The sequence below is a fragment of the Dipteris shenzhenensis genome, chromosome 5 (assembly GCF_047967505.1).
Source record: "Dipteris shenzhenensis isolate YYH24624 ecotype China chromosome 5, Dip_SZ_1.0, whole genome shotgun sequence".
Lineage (NCBI taxonomy): Eukaryota > Viridiplantae > Streptophyta > Polypodiopsida > Gleicheniales > Dipteridaceae > Dipteris > Dipteris shenzhenensis.
The window spans coordinates 56,353,745-56,363,814 of NC_141600.1; the positions used below are offsets into that span (position 1 = coordinate 56,353,745).

The window sequence follows — 10,070 nt, forward strand, 5'->3', positions numbered from 1 at the left end:
GGCACGGCGGCATTCGGGGCACCATGCGTCACGACCCGAGAACCCGGGGCGCCACCGTGGGATACGGAGCGGTGACATCGGGTTGGGGGCACGGGTGCGCGCGGCGCGGTCGGGGGCGTGGGTGCACGAGGCGTCGTGGGGGTGCGGCAGCGTCGGGTTGGAGGTGCAGGTGCATAGGGCGTGGCCGAGGGGCACGGCAAGTTGGAGGCGTGGGCGTGGACGAGGGCGCGGCAACGTTCGGGGTACCACGCGTCCCGACCCGACTAAGGAGCTCGAGGCGCCACCATGGGACGGGGCGCAGCGGGGTCGGGTTGCTACGATGAGGGGTGCATGGGGCATCGGGTTGCAGTCGTGGGTGCGTTGGAGGCATGGGCGCACGGGACGTGGCCGGGGGTGCGGCAACGTTCGGGGCACCACGCATCCTGACCCGACTCGAGAGCCCGAGGCGCCACCGTGGGACGGGGGCGTGGCGACGTCGAGTTGCTACGGCGGGAGGTGTGCGGGGCATGGTCGGGGGCATGGCAGCGTCGCGGGTTGCAGTCGTGGGCACACAAGACGTGGCCGAGGGCGCAGCAGCGTTTGGGGCACCACGCGTCCCGACCCGACTGAGGGGCTCGAGGCGCCACTGTGGGACGGGGGCGCGGCGATGCCGGGTTGGAGGCGTGGGTGCACGGGGCGTCGCAGGGGGCATGGCAGCATTCGAGGCGCCACGCGTCCGGACCCGACCTGAGAGCCCGGGGCGCCATCGTGGGATGGGGTCACGGCGGCATCGGTTTGGAGCCATGGGTACGCAGGGCATCGTCGAGGGGCGCGACAGCGTTCGGGGTACCACGTGGGTGCTCGGGGTGCCATGCATCCCGACCCGACCCGAGAGCCCGAGGCACCGTCGTGGGATGGGGGCGCGGCAGCTTTCAGGTGCGCAAGGCATCGATGGCATCACAGGGGATGGGACGCTGCGGGACGCCACATCGGGACTGCGACGGGGGGTCAAGACGTTGCTGCAGGTGCGTGTGGCGTTGGAGGCACGACCGTGGCATCGGGACATTGCGGGTGATCGGGTGACATTGCGCGTGGCGTCAAGACGTTGCGCGACGGGGTCCTTGGCGATGCGTGCATGCGGGTATCAGGGTGTGTGCGACAGGAGGGCGTTGGTCGAGCGTATTGGGTGAGGTCGGCGGTCAGGGATACCAAGGCGTGGTAAGACCGCTAACCTCGGGGACAAAAAGGGTGCAGCACCAGGACTTCCCGGGAGGTCACCCATCCCAGTACTGTTCTGGCCCAAGCGCGCTTAACTGCGGAGTTCTGATGGGATCCGGTGTATTAGCACTGGTGTGACCGCACCACGACAAACATTGGCAACCATCAACAATTGCCATTCATTAGACCCCATCTTCTCACAGATAGATGCTAAGGCGCTACAAGTAGATCCTCCACTCCCACATGAAGAACCAATCGATCTAGCGATGCCATTCTTTATGGCTGACCTGGAGTGGGATAATGAACCTGACGAAGGTACCCATACCAATGATGACTCAGATTTTCCTTGGGACCTTGAAACAGAGGCTGAGAATGCTGAAATTGAAGGTCAAATCTTTGATAATGACTTAGCCATTCTGCATGCCCTAATGGCAGTCGAGCTTCCAAAAGTTGAAACTCCAAAGTTGAATAACAGTAGAAGATCCCATAAGAAAGTTGGAGGAAATTGCAGAAAAGCCAAGGCCGAGCACTTTAATGAATTCAAACAAGTCCAATCAAGGATCGTCGTCGAATTGTACCTTGCAAAGTCAGCTCCCTCAAAATCAGAACCACCGCATCTTTAATGGTCCCTAAGGGACTGGAAGGAGTATGTGCAGTAAATGAACCCTTACTTGGAAACAACTTACCAGTGGAAAAGTTACCCCACAGTTCCCAACATAAGAAGTTTCAGAAATATAAGCCACATGTGTAGATGAAGCTCGATCAAGAGACTTCAGAAAAAGAAAGTCAAGAAGAGCCTAAGAAATTAGTAAATGCAATTATGCCACCCAGTACACATGGCACATGTCAGGCTAGTTCAACACCATCAGAGGCCGATCTTTGAGAAGTGCCAGAATACTTCAAGAATTACACAAGTGGCAGTGCGCCAATAGCACTACCAGACCACTAAGAGAATCTAAAGTTCAAGAAACTGATAGCATTGGAGAAACTCCAATCTATGAGGGACCGGCAAAAACATGCACAATAAACCTCTCCCTTGAAGGAGAGGAAGAAAAACTGGTTTTCATTGGGAAACAGCTTCAACAAGAAGATGAAACCAAACTCAAAGCACTCCTAATGGAATACCACGACTGCCTCGCATGGTCATACAAAGAGATGAAAGGAATTTCACCAGAAGTGGCAGTACACACAATACCTATAAGGGAAGGTGCTCACCCTAAGGTATGTGGACCTTATCGCACAAATCCTAAGTATGGCACCATGGTTTATGACGAGCTGGAAAAATTCCTAGATGTCGGATTCATCTACGAGATAGAGCACATTGATTGGGTTTCACCCATCGTCATTATGCCTAAACACAACAAGAAGCTTAGAATATGCATAAACTTAAAAAATGTGAATGTCGCCACAATTAGGGATCACTATCCCCTACCCTTAACAGAAACAGTGTTGGAAAAGATGGCAAGCTCTGAAATATATAGCTTCTATAGAGTCATACCATTCAGCCTTTGTAATGCCCCGGCCACATTCCAACGAGTCATGTTCACAGCTTTCAAGTCAATTCTGAATAAGTTTTTACATGTGTTTTTGGATGATTTGTGCATCCATTCAAACAAACAAGACAACTTCAAATGTCTTGAAGTAGTCCTAATCAAATGCAAGGAGTATGGCATCTCCCTAAATCCAACAAAATGCCAGTTCATGGTCACCCACAAAGTTGTTTTGGGACACATTGTCTCTCAACATGGGATTGCAACTAACATGGATAAAATCAAAATCATCATGGAATCACCTCCTCCTACAAATTCCAAAGGTGTACAAGACTTTATGGGACATGTCGACTATTATAGAAGATTTATACTGCGGTATGCCATGATAACTAGACCTCTTTACAAATTATTAGTGGAATTCTTAAGGACCGAAGAGTGCAACCAAGCTTTTGAGCTTTTAAAGTGGTGCCTAAGCATAGCATCCTTATATCTCCCAATTGGGATATTGATTATCATGTTCATACTGATGGATCCAAGTATGCGATTGGGAATGTTCTTTGTCAACCTGGTGAACATAAGAAAGACTACCCATTCTACTTCACCAGTCGACAAATCAATGATGCAGAGATCAATTATACAACCAAAGAAAGAGAAGCCCTAGCAATGGTGTATAGTGTAAAGAAATTCTGGCACTGTCTACTGGCAAATGATTTTGTCTTCCACACCGACCATCAAGCTTTGCTTGATTTTGTGAACTGTCCGTGTACTACAGGAAGAATAACCATATGGCTCCTCTTGCTTCAAGAATTCAACTTTAAAATAGTGGTCTATAAAGGTGCCCAACACTACATGGCCGATCATGTCTCGAGTCAAGTCCAGAGAAGAAGCCACTAGAGTCGAAGATGACTTACCAGATGCCACACTATTCCAAATAGATGCTTTTCTAGAGTTGTGTGGAGATATCATTGGGTACTTGATGGCAGGAAGACCACCCCCTAAAATGAAAGCAGTAGATGCAAGAAAATTGATTCTAAAGGCTGCACCCTATCAACTCATTGTAGAACAACTATATAAGATGGGCAAGGACCAGATATTAAGAAGATGTGGAATGCCTCATGTGATCATGCCAATCCTGAGTGAAGTTCATGAAGGCATTGCAGGAGGACACTTCCAAGAAGAAGCCACAGTAAGAAAAGTTCTCCTCATAGGCTACTGGTGGCCAACACTGTGGGAAAATGCCTATGAATATGTAAAAGGTTGTGCTGTATGCCTACTAAACCACCACACAAAGACTTCAATCCCCTAACAATAGTTGTTGCACAAAAACCATTTGAAAAATGGGGGATTGACTATGTGGGTCCCATACATCTAGCAGCAAAAGGAACATAGGCACGCTACATCATTGTGGCCACTGATTACTTTACAAAATGGACTGAAGATAAAGCAGTCAAAAAGGCAGATGCCAGAAGCATAGCAAGATTCTTATATGAAAATGTGATCACCCGATTCGGATGCCCCATTGAAATTGTGTCGGATAAAGGCACACATTTTGTTAATGAGGTAATCCAAGAACTCGTCTGGCTTCATGGTAATCCATAGAAAAAGCACACCCTACTACCCCCAAGGGAATGGCCAGGCTGAATCCACCAATAGAATAATATGCATTATCCTCACCAAGGTAGTAGAACCATAGTGTTCTGATTGGGCAGAGAAACTGAATGCAGCCTTATGGGCATACACAACCACATTCAAGGTCAGTATAGTGAACACACCTTTTCAATTGGTGTACGGCCTTGAAGTTGTGGTCCCAGTCAAATTTGTAATACCAAGTCTATGCATAGCTATACAAGAATGCATGGGAGACCACGAATCCTTGAAAGAAAGACTCTATCAGTTGGAGAAGCATACAAAGACAAGACTAGTTGCCTACCATGCCATGACAATAGAAAAACGCAGAAAAAAGGCATGGTTTGACATAAAACTGAAAGCTAAAGACATCAAGGAAGGCGACTTAGTCCTGTTATATAGTGCCAAAGTACACAAGGGGAAACTGAAGTATCTAGGTCAAGTACCAAGTCTTCCTTAGTTAGGATTAGATTGTATCATGAGCACTCACTTGCATATGTACGTCTTCGCACATATGGGTAACATCAATCGATTTTAACCTAGGGCTCAGAAGTGATGCCTGAGTTCTAGTTGCCCTATGAAAATCCTAGAAATAAAAAAAGCATATAGTTAGTCCATACCTAGCTAGTTAGTCATGTGCACTCACACGCTTTCGCTTAGACACATAGATGATTGCATAAATAATTGTACCACACACTTTCATTCCACACTCTCAAAGCATGTATAAAAATAAGATCTCTCACACACACATAGAAAGGCCATACTGGCATGCCAACCAATCTAATGATCAATGGTACACCACATGCACATGTATGCAGGTTCCAAAAGATGCTGCCACTAAAGAGGATACACAGAAAGAGCCCACCGCCTCAACCACGAGACCCCCTCTAGAGTTCGCAGCCATCTACATCCTCTCAACCATGGCAACCACAGCCATTCGTGGTCCAAAGCAATAGCTCGAAAGAGGATTCAGTGCATGACCAAGAAGAACAAGTGCCACCCCAATCACCAACGACCTACACAGCCATTGAAGGGGCCCAGTCACTGGAACTTGTTGGCCACCCCCATTGACTTATGCTCTTTCCCAGGAAGCAACATCTTACTTAGAGGAAAGGGGTCTAGGTAGTTTGCATGAGAGCCTAAAATCCTTGGAGGATAGTACTACAATTACCACATACATCAATGACTTTCTCCATTCTTACCACTCCATCAATGCAAGGGTTGGAAAGTACGGTACAATCACTGTACATCAGAGCCCACTGAACATTATCCTTGATAGTATAGTCATTCAAAGGGCTTTCTCACTGCCAACACAAGGTGCCAAATACCCTAAACGGCTTGCCGATGCAAAGTTTATCAAAGTATAGTCTCTCCTCACCAAGAGCACACTTATCCATAGAGACAGCATATTGCTTCGCTTAATACTTGACCATCACCTCAAGGAAGCATCACAATTCCTATCCACAATCCTGGGGTCAAGTGCGGCAAGAATCGATCCCTTCCACCTACACATTTATTTTGCTGAGTAGGAAGCTAAAACAAGATTGGGTCCACCACTTAGTCATCTTCTTTACAACGAAACTAGATGGTTCTTTAGGCCAAAAATGTAAAATTCCACACTTATTGGATATAATCATAAAAAAAGAACTACAAAAAAGAGAAATGACTCTGCCCCACCAGTCACCAAAACGAATTGAGGAGTTGGACATATCCTTTTCACCAATATGGGGGCCATCACCAACTTCTCCTACTATCACATTGATAGGTGCAGCTGCCTTAGAAGAAATACCTATTCTGGAGTTTGGGATTGTGGAATTGCCCCAAGAGATGCTACAGCTCGGTGCACAACTTCAAGCAATATATCTCCAACTACAGTAGCAACCAGAGCTTGAGGCAAGATCAGCACCAGAACCTAAGGAAAGATCGGCACTAGAGCATGATGCTACATCAATACTGGAACTGCCCATCAACGCCATGCTAGTCGATGAGCCACAAGGGGAGCTAGTGCTAGATCAATAGTATGACTATTGTACACAAGGGATTGAAATACCATTGGAAGAACCTACCCCAAGTACTACAGAATCATCAGACTAGCTACATGGGCACCACTTATATCAATAGTATCACTAGACCTCATCACCGTCTGTCATTCTCCAACATCAAGCTAGAGAAATGATCCAAATGTCAGAACTATTCACTAGCTTGGCGAAGGAAGAATATGCAAGGGAATTGGAAAGACAGACTGCAATAGAAATCGAAGACCAATTCTAGGCAATCGCCATAGAGGTCAAGGCACTTCAAGCATAGATAGATGAGGAGGTAGAAGAAGTGTGCATGAACCAAGCTCTCCAAGCTCAAGAGAAGGCAGTGGGGGATATGACCTCCAACCTCCACCAAAGTCAAACACAGCTAACAACAGCAGTACAAGCAATGGCAATCCTATAGACCTACTATAACTCCTTGACATCTGCACATGCTCAATAGATGGAGGTAGTGGCACAAGCTTGACTCACTCTAATTCATAAAGAAGAAGAGATCCACGATTGCAAAGACAAGCTTGAAGAAATGAAACAATCTTTGGGAGCGCGTGCCTTCAGCATTGACGAGCTTACAAGGGAATGCGGAATCTTAAATTAGGACTAACTTGCTACCGCTCAAGAGGCCAACACTTCACAAGCACAAGTCTTGGACCAATGGTCCAATACCACTGAAGACATTCCTCAACAAGCAAAGGTCACCCTGCAAATGAGAAAGCTTAAGGAGGCCTATACAACCATCTACCACCGATACAAAGAAAAAATGAATGAGATGCACTCCCAAAAGATAATCATCTCCAAGCTTGAACTCCAATTGCTAGTGCACAACAATGAGGCATTGGAAGACAACACCAATGAAGCCCCACTTCAATGCACAACGGTGGTGTATCAAGAGCTTGTGGCTGCTCTACAAGTGGAAGATCACCTCAACATATGCATGCTTATCCAATGGAAGCAACTCCAAATCATGATCATATATGCTCATCCAACAATCAAATGGGAACGTTCCATCGAGACCAAAACCCTGCACATAATTTGCCAAGACTTGTCTGAAGATGAGAAATATATCTTCTACCTGTCTACACATGCCGGGTTTATAACACTCAGGATGAATGCTTTCATGGCATATGTATGCCTCATGGGTAGTCCTCCCCTCAGGGTTACTGTAGGTTTGTTGCCATTTCTACAAAGGCCATCCCTATTATTTGCAAGGCATGACATAACCGACATCCCACCCATGCAACTGATCATCCCATCTCACCAGCAAAAAGAAGTGTCGGAAGACGATAGGGCCTATCTCACATCCAACTATCCATATCTAACCGCTACCACCCTCTTAACCTTCCTCGAGCTCCATCCTAACATCTATTCCCTCCATCGTCTCTTTTCTCATGCCTCTCACCATTTTCGACTAACCCAATAGTCAAAAACTTACGAGCCTCTCACACCTCGTTTTTTCCCTTCCCTTGCTAATCCTAGCCTTGAGGATTACCAAGCTACTCAAACCCTTTGCCCAATTCTTCCCCCCCTCCCCTCTGCCCCCCTTCCAAAACTAACATTATGCCATATTTCTCCCCCATGTCCCCAGATTCTCTCCTTGCCCCATCATCACCTCCAACACTGCTTGTGCTTCCATCAGTAAAAAATGACATAGTATTTGATTTTGAATATCAAGATCCGGATAATCTAATTCATACGCCCATGCCAAGTTCCAATGATGGGTATGATTTTGGTTGGGATATACTAAAAGAAAGCATGGGATGAAATCTGATGGATAATGAAACAATAAACACTCTAAAGGGCATTGTTTTAGTATAGTACTGTGCAACAAATTTTAGGATAGCAAAGCAATAGTGTAGGGATAGCATGGTACTAGTGCAGGACTAGTGCAAGATAAGTTATCGCCAGCACGATGGTTGCTTGCATGAAGATATGAACAGCCACTAGCATGGAATTTTGGAGCAAATATCCTGATATGAAAACTCGAGGTCGATGGACCCTGGACAACTTTTCTACCAACCTTCATCAATGTCAAATTAGTGAAGGTTGGATTAGCAAGTTCAATCCACAACCTGATTGGCACCACCCCAAGCTCTTTGATGTAATCTTCGTAAGGAGTACCTATGAGCACCTCCATGTCTCAGAACCCATCCCAAGTTCTATGTAGTTCTATGGCATAAAAAATGGGAAGCCAATATAAACACTTTGGCTGAAGATCAAACCATTAATTGGCCAATGATCGAAACATACTCTGGTGTAGAATGGAATATCCAAGGCACAATGGTTCGAGCACTTTGGCAGCATGAGCAAATAATGTGCGGCAACATTGATCGCTTCCTTTGCCTAAGTGCTATATTCTATAAAACATTGGAATTCATTCTGGAGGTCCCATGTTACTTGGATTCCCATTTGCCTCCACTCAGCTTTAACCCCAATGAAAGGGTCAATGCTCAGATTACAAGCCAACTCTATCAAAGAGTGATCTTCTTAGAAGCACACCACATATCTCTATTCGAGCAAATGGTGGATACAGGATACCTGGAAATTGCGCTAAAATTGTATGGTGCTAAGGCTTTATAGCACGATAGATTGGCATGACACAAGTTCCACAGCCATTGGACTAAAAGCATGGCAACCCAGGTATGTCGCAATCAGCCATAACCCGAGGATGGGTAATAAAATGGATCCGGGAGTATGTTGACTCTGTGCCAACATGGACTTAGGTAGAACCGAATGTGTGTGTAGAGTAGCGGCAAAGCTAGAAATAATCCCTCTTAGAAATCCAACTTGCATGTTCTACATGCAAGTTCTACATACGACTTGTACATGCGAGCTCTACATACAAGTTCTACATGCAAGTTCTACATACAACTCCTACATGCAACTCATACATGCAAGTTGTACATGTGAGTTCTACATGCAAGTTTTACATACAACTTGTACATGCAACTTCTATATGAAACTCCTACATGCGAGTTCTACATGCATGTTCTACATACGACTTCTACATGCAACTCCTACATGCAACTTCTATATGCAAGCTCTACATGTAGAGAGAGAATGTGTTACAATTCCTACATGCAGAGAGAGAAGCTCTCCAACTTGTATAAATACCCCATAATGGAATGAAGCCTGCACTCTTTGGGGCATTGTCTTGAGTTCTACTTTTGTATTTGAAGCAATTGTCTCAAGTGTCCATGCTTCCTTGCACTCCACATCCAAAAGCATGTCCTAACCTTGCAACCCCTCCTTCCCTCTCCTCCAACCTTGCAACCCATCCTCTCCCTCTCCTCCTCCCTCCTCCCTCTTCCTCCCTCCTCCTCCTCCTCCTCTCTCCTCCTCCCTTCTCCTCCTCCTCCTCTCTCCTCCCTCCTCTCTCTGCATTTGGCAATATTTTCTTTTGGGCAAGATTTGCTCATATGGATGCATAGTACATGGACATGAGTCAGTTGCATTTTGATGCTTTGAGCTTTGAGTTTTGGGGATATTGCACTCTATTGTGCATACACATTTAGGTGTGCTTGGTATTTGTTGTGATTCTTTCTTGCAGTCACTAGCATTTGGGATTTTGCTTTATTTGCATCATGGCATCTTCTTCCATGTTTGAAAATGAGTTTTTTTAGCATTAAAAAGTTTGATGGGACAAACTTTTCTCTGTGGATAGAACAAATAAGGGATATGACTATTCAAAATAAGCAAAGCCAAGTTAGAGCTTTGCAAC

General features: G+C 46.0%; 1 non-coding gene across 1 annotated transcript; it reads right to left on the reverse strand.

Moving 5' to 3' along the window:
• Nucleotides 1-1,224: 1,224 nt before the first annotated feature.
• On the reverse strand, nucleotides 1,225-1,343 carry LOC147902229 (5S ribosomal RNA). Its single transcript, XR_015541077.1, has one exon. It is a non-coding gene; the product is annotated as a 5S ribosomal RNA (ribosomal RNA).
• Between the last annotated feature and the right edge of the window lie 8,727 nt (nucleotides 1,344-10,070).